Source organism: Macaca mulatta, chromosome 3 (genome assembly GCF_049350105.2).
Source record: "Macaca mulatta isolate MMU2019108-1 chromosome 3, T2T-MMU8v2.0, whole genome shotgun sequence".
NCBI lineage: Eukaryota > Metazoa > Chordata > Mammalia > Primates > Cercopithecidae > Macaca > Macaca mulatta.
The window spans coordinates 194,587,529-194,596,958 of NC_133408.1; the positions used below are offsets into that span (position 1 = coordinate 194,587,529).

Genomic DNA, 9,430 nt, shown 5'->3' on the forward strand with positions numbered 1-9,430 from the left:
CATATTGGCAACCTCCATTCCCCTTCACCTGTAACACAATCCCGAATTCTGGAGATTAGGTCCTGGACATCTTTGGGAGGCCATGATTCTGCCTGCCTCATTTTACCCATTCAAATGTCATCTTCAGTCATGAGGACATCAAGGTTTGTAAGACATGTTTTCGGTCATTGTGAAAAGTCACAGCCCAAGCTCGGATTCTCCAGGAGTGCTGGCTTCCAGTCCAGATGTAATTGAACTGTACACAAATTTACCAAGCCTTCCGCATCCCCTCCACCTCCGTCCCTTCTTCAAGCTAAACCTTTCCCTTCTGAGGCTGAGTCGCAGCGGCCTCTGGGGTTTTGAAGTAGTGGGAGTTCTGCTGTCTTCCACACGCTGGAGTTAGGAAGCCTCTGTTCTTCACGAAGCCTGGAATGCCCAGAGAGCTTTGTTCTTTCACACATTCTCCGCCTCTGCTGAATCCGACACTGCTTCCCTTTGAGGTGCCAAGGGGGCTGCAGCATCGCTGGAGTCCCCTCAACAGCGACTCGAAGAAGAAAAGAGGGACAATCTCTTTCAGAAGTGAGAAAACTCTCCCCAGTTCTCTTCCCACCGGTCAGCCGACTTCCCCTGACTGGCCGGATGGGGTCACATGGCCATTACTAAGCCAATCACCGTCAAAGAAATGTGATTGCTATGCTTGGCTTGATAATTGTCTTTGTCTCAGACCCTGAGACAAGGGCTTGGCTGCCATACGCTTCTTTTTTTTTTTTTTTTTTTGATATGGAGTCTTGCTCTGTTGCCCAGGCTGGAGTGCAGTGGTGCAATCTCAACTCACTGCAACCTCCACCTCCCAGGTTCAAGTGATTCTCCTGCCTCAGCCTCCCAAGTAGCTGGGACTATAGGCATGTGCCACCAAGCCCAGCTAATTTTTTGTATTTTTAGTAGAGACAGGGTTTTGCCATGTTGGACAGACTGGTTTTGAACTCCTGACCTCAGGAGATCCGCCTGCCTCAACCTCTCAAAGTGCTGGGATTACAGGCATGAGCCACAGCACCTGGCCTCTATGTGTTTTTGGGAAGCGATCCCAGGAAGGAAGATTGAGGGAGGGAGGCAGACCTATTACAGGGTGCACTCAGGAGCACGTTGCCCGTGCGAGCAGCTGGGTGTCTCCCTGGGGACCCTCTGAGGAACTGTGTAGAATATGGCTCAGAACTGACCTGCCAAGAAACATGGAATACGGGCTATTTATCCATAACTCTGTACCCTTAAGGGCATTTAATCCTTGTCACTTCCAGGCCAGGCTAAGTAAACTGTCCCCCACCCCACCTCAGCCCGGTGTGATAAAAATAGGCAGAGCCACAGACAGAGGCAGGACGTAGACAGGGAAGCTTCTAGTGTGCATGTGGACTGTCCGCTATAGCATGGGGTGGACTCGAGGTGGCTGAGAGGACATGGGGCAGGGCACCAACCTCACTGACGCCAGGACCTCCCTGACTACAACATGGGTAGAGAGGACAGCTTAGCCTCAGGACAAACAAACCCACCTAGGATTGGTGTCTCCTCCTGGCACTGCTTCTGGGAAGCACTTCAGAGTTTCAAAGTTGTATTGGTAAGCGTCCGCAGTGAGAACATGGGACTTAACATGTGGCTTAGTGGGCACATAGACCAGTCAGCCTGAAGGCTGACTGATTGAATTTGGAAATCGACAAGGTAATTCACTGCGGGAGGAAATGCTGGCCAAAGCGTTCCCAGCAACTGTGTGTGATGGGCAGGGCCAGAGGCCCCCCACCCACGAAGGCATGGTCATGCAGTGTTACAGGGACCCTCCTCTCCTTGGCTCATAATCACTCTGCCCTGACAGCAGCTGGGCGCTGGGCCCAGGTTTATCCCTCGGGGGGAAGAAGACCAGGTAGGCGGAGACTTCACTCCTCTGGGGCTGCTCCAAAGAATGGTGACTCTGACCTTGGAGGACACACGAAGACTTGGGGCTGGAGGAAAACTTCCCAAAAAGGCTTGGATTGGCAATAGGAGCCTGACTTCTGCTTGTTTATACAAATAGAAATAAAAGCCGTTTTTAAAACATCCCCTGCAGTTTCACCCAAAGTCAACTATTAGTGGACTTGAAGAGGGCAGGAGGTGAAGCATGTGTGTAGGAATTCCACTCACACCCCCCAGCCCAGAGTTTTCCTGAAGTCCAGGCTGAGTCGAATGTGAAGGGACAATCAACTAAGGGGCTCTCCATTCACAGGGAAGCCAGCTTCTCTTCCTGGGGTGATTTCAGTGTGTACTTACTAGACCGAAGACTAATATCCCAGGTGGGCTGCTTTCAAACTCATTGAGCCATGAAACCCGAGGACTAAGCTCCGATTTTTTTATCTTGCCCAAATTCTAACGGGTCTGGGGAGTCATGCGCTACAAACCGTACGTTCTCATCAGATGGGTTTTATTTAATCCTGTGTATCGTGACTTACTTTCCAATCTGACTCTGGCATAACAAAGGAAAAAAATCAAAAAGTTTTGCCACAAAACATGTTTCTCTGCCATATCTTAAAATTGCCCTGCAAATTCTCTTGCGGGAAAAATCCACATTCTGTAGAGAATCCCCTTCCCCCTTTGTTTTCCCTCCTTTCTTTCCGGATCCTGGAGATAATCAACTAAGAGACAGGTACCCTTTTAGGTTCAATAAGAAACATTTTACAATCTGCTCTCTCTGAAGTCTTCTATCTGAAAGATTCGTCTGCACAATACAACTTGGTCTCCACAATCCTTTATCTTAACCTGAACATTCCTTTCCATGGATCCCAGGTCTTCAGATAAACTCAACCAATTGTCAACCAGAAAATAATTAAATTTACCTATAGCCTGGAAGCTCCCCACTGCTTTGAGTTGGCTTGCCTTTCTGAACCAAACCAATGTATTTCTTTTCTTTTCTTTTCTTTTTTTTTTGCCAAATGTCCCACATTTATTTACATATGAAATGTGTTTCATATAGTTATGATGGATGGAGTGTATAACACCTGACAGCAGCAAGACCTTTCGAGGAACCGAACGTTGACTACAGTATATCATGCAAGTCTCTATATATACACAAAATAATTCCTTTTCTTAAAAAAAAAGTACAAAACATGTTCAGGGATAAATACAAAATATAAAATGCGAAATAAAACACAAAACAAAACCAAAAAATAGAACTGTCTCAGAGGACTGTAAACGGAAGGGGCCGAAGAGTACCTCTGCTGCATTTTAATAGAGCAGAACTACGGACATTAAATATACTTCTTGAAATGGCTGAATTAAACCCGGGTGGCTCAGTGCTTAAGGGAACCGCCAATTGCAACACACAGGCGGCTGCACCGATAAGTCGGTGGTTGACGTTGTGCCTCCCAAAAGACAAGTACCAGAATGTCAGGCCTCTGAGCCCAAGCTAAGCCATCATATCCCCTGTGACCTGCATGTACACATCCAGACGACCTGAAGCAACTGAAGATCCACAAAAGAAGTGAAAATAGCCTTAACTGACGACATTCCACCATCGTGATTTGTTCCTGCCCCACCCTAACTGATACGATATATTCTCCCCCGCCTTTAAGAAGGTACTTTGTAATATTCTCTCCCCGCCCTTGAGAAGGTACTTTGTTCGCCTATCCCAAACCTGTAAGAACTAATGATAATCCCACCACCCTTTGCCGACTCTCTTTTCGGACTCAGCCCGCCTGCACCCAGGTGAAACCAACAGCCTTGTTGCTCACACAAAGTCTGTTTGCTGGTCTCCTCACATGGACGCGCGTGACACACAACGTTTGGCAGCCGCACACCGAACGGGAAACGCCAACTCTTTTGACAGCAAAGGGTTAAGTCAACTGATTGTATTTTTTCTGTCAAGAGCCAGAGAAATACTTGTTGTTCTTAGTTGCGTTTCTGTAATAGTTAATAAATGGCATGACAAAAACCTGACTATATAAATCTATTGGTCTAACTACGTATTTGTAACTTAGTAGTCCAGCCATTTCGTTACTTTCCCGCCTTGCGCTCTTAAAGCCAGCCTTGCAGATCTGCCCAGAAAACCAGCCTCATGTTTTTTTCCTTTAGAATAGCCTTCCCCATTCCTCAAAATGGAATTGAGGAAATCAGCATTCCTTAGTAGATTCCTGGCTTCAGTTTTTATCCACGACTGGGAAAGGAGCGACCTGCAAGGCTGCTTTAAACACCCTTTGGGGTGGCCTGAAGGCAAAGCTGCACCCACACTGGAGTGCCGTTGTCTCAAACTCACTCCCTCAGGGCAGGCATATCCAGGAAGTGCTAAGACACTTAAAAGTTCCTAGTGTTTCTGAGACCCACAATTACTTACGATTTATGTAGTGAATTCTAAAAATTGAAAACACTTAAAAAAGGCATTATTTTAGCCTGTCTTTAGTTAACCCATTCAAAATCCAAACATACAAAATGGTTTATTTGAATTCAGAACTGCCCCTGTTACTAAGAACTCTGTTTTAAAGAAACAGTACCAAAAGAAAAATTCTAACCCAAAACAACTAAAATCGTTTTCCACTAAATACTGACACAAACGTTTAGCAAAGAGTATAAAAAGTTATTCATTTAAATATATACAAACTCTTTGAAACTCAAATACTGTTTAAATTAATACTTATTGAGGATATATACGATGAGGTGAAGAAGGAAGGTATGTTGAAAGAGAATATATTGCAACAGCCTACACAGTACTGTTAACTCTATTATACTGCAAACTTTTTGTAACAAAAATGTCTTTTTTATTCCAATGTGGACAGGGATTTTCCTCATGGAGCATCTGTGGCTGTTTCTCGGCTGAGCTCATCCTTTTGGATTTGATGAATCCAAAAAATACTCACATGCATGTGTTCACATGTGAGTATTTAAGGCAGCTTCAGTTTCAAAAGTTTTTGTGCACACTTTGCATTTCTGTCTGACACGGCGCCATTGGGGGATTCATCCTCGTGGCTGGGTTTGTTCTCCTGTTGGTTATCGTCCCCAGCCCCATTTTGCTTGGACACTGGCTGAGGTTCCTTTAACTTGTGTACGATGAAGAGGTGCCTGGACAGGGAGACGTGAGACGTGTAGCAGAGGCCACACTCCCAGCACTGGTAGGAAGAACCATCCGATTTGTGCTGAGGGATGTGTTCGTGGAACTGCAGCAGGTTTTCGGTGGTGAAGCCACACACGACACACCTGTGAACCTGCAAAACATTGATTTTCAGCTTTTTCAGTGGTTGAGTGATGGCTCCTCGGGGAGGCCTGAACTCCAGAACTGGTTCTTCCAACTTCCGCTTGGGACTGGGGACCTTGGTGTCTTCTTTTATTTCTGCTTCCTCCTCCTTGGTGGCGTGTCATTTCTTTCATGGCAGGGTCCTTAATGCCGTGCACCAGCTGGACATGCTTCTCCAACATCGATCATTTGGTAAAGGTACTTCTGGAGTCCGGGCAGTGTGAGCAGGCGTACACTTTCCTGATGACTCTGTGTTTGATCCGGTTGTGCCGGCACAGGCTGTGGGACGAGCTGAAAGGCTTGTCACACTGGCGGCAGGGGTGTTTCTTCACTTGCTTCCCGTGCTCCTTCCTTGCGTGGGATATGTACACATCTCTCTGCATGAACAGGCGGTCACACTCCCAACACGTCCACCCAGGCCTGGACACTTTCTTGGTTTCCATTGGTTTTTTTTCACAGGAGATGGAGATTTCTTTTCCAATTTCTCTTTCCCATACATGGATTTGGTGTCCTCTTTGTTCTGATTTGCTGAATTTTGAGTTGCAGGCTTAATGCTCAAAGGCAAGTTTATACCCAAGTTTGGAGGCCCTTCAATACTTTTCAATGTTCCGTGCACAGACTTGATATGGTCCATCATAAGTTGCTTCTGTGCATATAAAAGAGAACAGTCTGGACACTTGAAAACAGACACTTTCTGGTTTTCAATGTGTTGGTAAAAGTGGTGATACAGCAAGGTTTGCAGGGTGAACACGGTGTCGCACATGGAACACTTACATATTATTTTTGGTTCTTCTATCTTGATGCCAGGATGCTGTGTGTAGGTGTGGGAATGTGTGCTTGGGGCAGACTTAAATGCCATTGGACAAATATGACACTTATTGAAGACTTCACAGTGAGAACCTTGAATGTGAGACTTCAGAGCAGCCCCATCAGAGTACACAATATTGCAATGCACACATCAAAAACCAACGCTTCTCGTGTAGTGCAGACAGTTCTTGGTGACGTGAGTCTGGAAGTGCACAGACCTGCCAATGGCCCCGCACTCAGGGCAAGTGTAGGGAGATTTGTGCTGATGGATTCTTCGGTGTGATGCATAACTGCACCGGTTAGGAAGCAGCATCTGGCAGATGGTGCAAGTCTTTTGTCCACTCGTATCTGCAGCCTGCTGGAAATGTGTAGCCAGTGACGTCTCGTCCGGGAAGACTTCATTACACTCCAAACGTTTTAGACTATGTCACACAGTTTGGAGGGGTCTTCATCTAGGGGCATGGCTGCGATGATGGGAGTGCTTGAAGGAGCCAATATGACTGTCCCAGTTATGCCAGACTGAATTTTTGCGACAGTGTGTGTGCCGGCTCCCACATGGCTCTGAAGAGTGGAAGTTGAAGTGGAAGTATTGCTTGATGGAGAAACTGTCATTTGATCTGCTGGGACTGGCTTTAAAATTAAGTGAGAGCACTGCATTACCACCCCTTTCTCCTTATGCCCACGGGCATAGGAAAGGAGGCTGCATTTGTTGTAAAAAATGAGGTTGTTTGTACAATGGTTGCACATTACTTTGATGCACACGATCCATCTGTCGCAGCTCTGGGTCAGACTCTTTTCTTTTCTTTTTTTTTTTTTTGAGACAGAGTCTTGCCTTGTCACCCGGGCTGGAGTGCAGTGGCGGGATCTCGGCTCACTGCAAGCTCCGCCTCCCGGGTTCACGCCATTCTCCTGCCTCAGCCTCCCAAGTAGCTGGGACTACAGGAGCCCACCATCACGCCCGGCTAATTTTTTGTATATATATATATATATATATATATATTTTTTTTTTTTAGTAGAGACGGGTTTCACCATGTTAACCAGGATGATCTCAATCTCCTGACCTCATGATCCACCTGCCTTGGTCTCCCAAAGTGCTGTGCACAGGAGTCCCCACACTCCAAGCACCTGTACCCATGCATCGGTAACGTGATCCCTGCATTGGCAGGAGGACTGAGGTTTGGGATGTAAACAGGGACTGGATTGACACTGCTTGGCACCTTGTTGAAAGCTTCCACCACAGAATTCTGCAAGGACGACACCACCTGGACTTGAGACATCTTTTGGGGAGGGGTTTTCGAGGCTGCTGCATTGATTATTACCTGTTTTATTTGTTGCTGAGGTTTGGTTAGCACTTGGCAGAGTTCAGAGGTGGCCTGGGCACCCTGAGGCAAAAGGTTAAGGTTGGCAAGGTGCACAGTCTTTGGCAGGAGTTTGGCGTTGGCCAGGCTGGATGCTGGCACCACGACAATTTGCTGCTGGATGGCATTGTTGGCTTTAATGATGGCACTGATGGCACTCTGGACAGAGGCAGCAGATATGAGTGTGGCTTTCACCATGGTGTTGTTAGTAAGCTTCAAATTAATGACTTGGGATCCTGCTGTCTTCACAGAAGACACTGGGAGGAAAGTAGTAGCCACAGGCTTGATTGTGACCTGTTTTGGGGGTGAGCTCTGCAGGGGAAACTGCATTGGTCATGACCACGGACTGAGGAGGTGCCTTGGGGAGAGAGGAAAGGATGGCGGCTGATGCTGGAGATGACAGAAGGGATGTCACAGAGGCCATCACGGATGCTGTCTGCTCGGAAGGTTTCTTCCCAGAGTCAAGATCCACTTCTGGCAATACCCTGGTCACTGTTCTCTTGATTTCTGCAGAAGATGTCTTAATGGTTTTTATGTGGACTTTGGGGATTGCTGATGTGGACCCTGTGGGAGAGGACGGGGATCCCTTGCTGCTGTTCTCCCTTGAGATGCTTCTGGGACTATTCGGTGGCTTTGGGGATGGTTTTTTGGTCCCGTCGATGAGATTCTGGGATTCAGGAGACTTGTTGGCGGCTCTCGGACTGTCATTTACTTCTTTTGGTAATGGGGAAGATTCCCTGGAATTGGCCACTGGTTCTTTGCAAGAGTCTGAAGCCGCCTTTTTAGCACTGAGAGCCGCGATAGCAGCAATACAGGATGAGAGCTTGGAGGATGACTTTGTCTTTGTGGCTCAATGCCATGGAGGCCAGTGTCCTTCTTCTCGGAGCTCGGCTTCCCATCCAGGACTCTGTTTTCCAGCACCTTGTCAGAGTTTTCCTTCAACTTATCCTCTGCTTTTCTGACTTTAAAAGGTTCATAAACACTCAGGTTTATAGAATTGGCTTTGGCTTCTCTCTTAACAATTTTGTTTTTCTCTATATTGCCTGACGTAGACAGTCCAGTTTTGCTGGAGTTTTCCCCTCCAAGTGCCTTCAGCTTATTGCAGTCCTGCTGGGGAGCCGACCCCGTCAACACCTTCGGCCTGAAGCTTGATCGCACGTCCTCCTTGTCAGGGGGTTCATCCACCTCCATCTTCTCATCGTCATCAAACTCTTCAGCACTGGAGATCGGGCTAAACTGGCTGAACGTCGCGTCTTTCAGAGTCACCTGGGAGGCAGGCATGTCTCCTTTCAAGGACTTCGCTCCATCTTTACCGTAACTGTAAAGAGAGGACGCTGTGAGAAACCCATTATGTCGGCCATTGCTGGTGGTTGTAACCGTCTTTCTCCCGCCCTCCGAGGAGCCGACATTCCTAACATTCTTGAAGATCATGCTGACATCCACGTTGGAAGACGATGGTGTGTGGAAGTCATCCTCTCCGTGAGCATTCTGCTTCATGTGGCTTTCGTGGTCATCGCGTCCATTCTCAATAGCTGCTTTAGGATCAGCCATATCTGGGATGTCAAATGCTGCCAGGGGGTCATCAAAGTCTGGGGTCTTCCTATCCCCCATGGTCATGAATTTGAGGAGATGTTCTTGTGAAACTTGACCTTTTGGAAAGAGCTTAGATTACTGTCACACAGCTGCATTATCAGCAAACGGGAAAGGGTTAAAAGCAGCCCCAGTCAACAGGCCTTTTGGCCTTCATAATAGTCAGAAGCATCCCCGACACCCTTTAGTAGCTTCTAAAAGAAAAAGCACAAAACAGAACATACCCCCTTCCCGGGGCTGGCCTTCACGGCAGTCAAGCCTGGGCGTTTGGGCCGCAGCTGGGATGGCCTTTGTTCAGTGTAGCGCTGCCCAGGGCTGCTGCTGTGGCTACTGCTGCTGTCGACGGAGCAGCGGTGGCGGCGGCGGCGGCGGCGGGGGCTTCCATGTGACAGGCCTGTCATCTGCGACCCCACTGCCGGGGTCTGTGTGTGCGTGTGCGGTGGAGCGGCCTCGC

At 47.7% G+C, this 9,430-nt stretch overlaps 1 pseudogene; it reads right to left on the bottom strand.

Annotated features, from left to right (window-relative positions):
- Positions 1-4,690: 4,690 nt before the first annotated feature.
- LOC716177 (zinc finger protein 532 pseudogene) lies at positions 4,691-9,003 on the bottom strand (annotated as a pseudogene).
- Positions 9,004-9,430: the final 427 nt, after the last annotated feature.